This window comes from Phalaenopsis equestris, unplaced genomic scaffold, assembly GCF_001263595.1.
Source record: "Phalaenopsis equestris unplaced genomic scaffold, ASM126359v1 Scaffold000004, whole genome shotgun sequence".
Taxonomy (NCBI): domain Eukaryota; kingdom Viridiplantae; phylum Streptophyta; class Magnoliopsida; order Asparagales; family Orchidaceae; genus Phalaenopsis; species Phalaenopsis equestris.
This window is the reverse complement of record NW_018164446.1, coordinates 335,809-338,356: the sequence shown is the minus strand read 5'-3', so window position 1 is coordinate 338,356 and position 2,548 is coordinate 335,809.

Here is a 2,548-nt window from a genome sequence, read left to right as displayed (position 1 = left end):
CAGATCTCGAGATGAACCGGCTTGGGACTGCGATCTGGTCGGTCAACTTTTGCACCTCTCGGGTGTTCCTAGAGGATGACTTTTCAATCAGCGACTTCACTTTATCTGGATTAGCGACTCATTTTATCTGGATTAGCCTTAATACCCTCGAGAGTCAAGAGATGATAGAGAATTTTTCCAGTTGAGGCTCCGAATGTACATTTTAGTGGATTTAGCTTCATGTTATAATTTTTAAGTTGGAATGTTTTTTTTTTTATTATTTTTTATTTGTAATTTAGTTGTTCGGCTTTTAACTAGGACATCATCCACATAAATTTTAATTTTTTTTCCCTTTTGATTAGAAAATGTTACATTTATTAAATGCTGGTATGATGGCCCAATATTTTTTAGCCCAGAGGGCATTATATTATAATAGAAAACACCCTCGGCGGTAATGAAAGCAGTCTTCTCGAAACCGACCGGGTGCATCTTTATTTGAAGGTAACCTGAGAGGGCATCCAGGAAGCTCATGACGGAGTGGCAGACAACAAAATCCACCAGGGCATTGATCTGTAGCATAGGGTATCAACCCTTCGAGCAAGTGATTTTTTGGTTTGTAAAATTCACACACATTCGCAACTTTCCATTGGCCTTCTGAATCATGACGATGTTGGAGACCCAGGTGAGGAAATGCACCTGTCAGATGTATCCTGCTTCTTTCATCTTCAGTATATCTTCTTAATGGGTCGGGTCAATGTCATTTTTTAGTCATGATCCTCTACTTTATTGGTTGAACGACAACATTCACGTTGGCAGGTGTCGTTAGTCGGTATTTCAGGCATCTCTGCTGCTGACTGAGCGAAGACGTCTCGATGGTCCTGAAGCGTTTGAAAGATAGTCCCCTGTGTCTTACATCAAAATTCTCGTTTGTTAGAAAAGCTTTATCGGGCTCTTCATTGGCAACGGGAATCTCCAGGGGTTGTCTCACTGGTCTCAAGACCCCCTTTCCTCCAGTTATGCAAGTCAAGTTGCTTCTGCTCCGCGCTTCCTACCCCTGGAGGGAGCAGACCTAAGACTGTTCCAAGTCTCGTTGGAAAAAATTTGACCGCCACATGGTAGATAGATACCACGAATTTGAAGTGTTTCAGTAGCGAGTGACCAAAGATGGCATTATAGGTGGGTTTAACTATCAGTTCCTTCATATCGGTGAACTGCTTCTCGCCCTCTCCCCAGGTAATCGCCAGCAACATTACTACTATTATTGAACACCGACTTGAAAAATATGTTTATTGAGCTACTGATGTCGATCAGGATACTTGTGACCTGAAAATTACTTATTATTCTCGTTGCAACGATGGCTTTTTTGTAAGGATTTCCTCTGAGGGGCAACTTAGCATCGGTGAATATGATGGAGGGGCAGCTCCCTTTCCTCTACATAGAAGCGATGCGCACAATTCCTCCATCCTAAACCTCTTCTAGGAGGCCCGCCTGGAAGATTTTGTTCCTCTAACGATGGTAGGGACTATTCCGGTGATATCAACAACATTCATTTGGACAAGTTTGTCCGAGACTTCCATTTGAGGCCTTTCTTTGCCTTTGACCCGAGTCCCACAACACCACAAATTTCTTTAGTTTCTTGTCTTCGATCATCTCCTCGATTAGGTTTCAGAGGTTTCTACATTCATCAGTATCATAGTCATGGTCTCGGTGGTACTTGCAGTACTTTATTGTGTCTTGGAGAAAGGCTTCAACCCTCATTGGCGGTGCCTACTTAAAGTACTCCTTATCTTGGATGGCATCTACAATCTCAGCCATTAGCACCCTCAGCAGAGTGGCATAAGGGCCCTCATATTCGCCGAACGACTGCTCATAGTAATGTATCAAACTATCATAGTATTGAACTAGTAGTTGGTCACGACTTGTCACCTAAGCTTGTCACCTAACCTCTCTGACCTCTGTTATTGTGACTGGGTCGGCAGTCTTCATATAGCTATTGAACAAGCGACTTAAGATTCCCCTTTGGCTTCCACCTATCATTTTGGGGGGCTCTCTTTTGAGTTCGGTGGTTTGTCGGTTTTGGTTGGGGGATGCTCCTCTCCAAGATGATGTGCTTGTTGGCCATCTCCAATAGTTCAACCAAACCCTGGGGCTCATGCAAACTGAGGTTATAACGGAACCTCTCTGACATCAGGCTTTGCTTTAGGGTAGCCTGTGCCATGTCTGATTGGAAATCTTTCACCTCTAGCATCGCCCTTTGAAAATATAAGATGTATGAATCTAGGCTTTCATTTGCTCTTTGTTTAGCTACCACAAGGACTGTGCACTCTTTTTGGGTCTCTAAGTGCTTGCAAACTGCGCTAAAAAATTTTTTGGAAAGTCCAAAAATTTGCTCATGCTTCCTGCCGAAAGCGAGTTGAACCACTTCAAAGCCGATGATCTCAAGGTGGTGAAGAACATATGGCATTTGAATGCGTCTGTCGGCACAATTTTAGGGGGGGAGAGTCGTCCTGTGGAAGCTGTCGGCCGTCGGAATGGAAACCTTGTCGCCCGCTTCGGAGTAACATTTAAT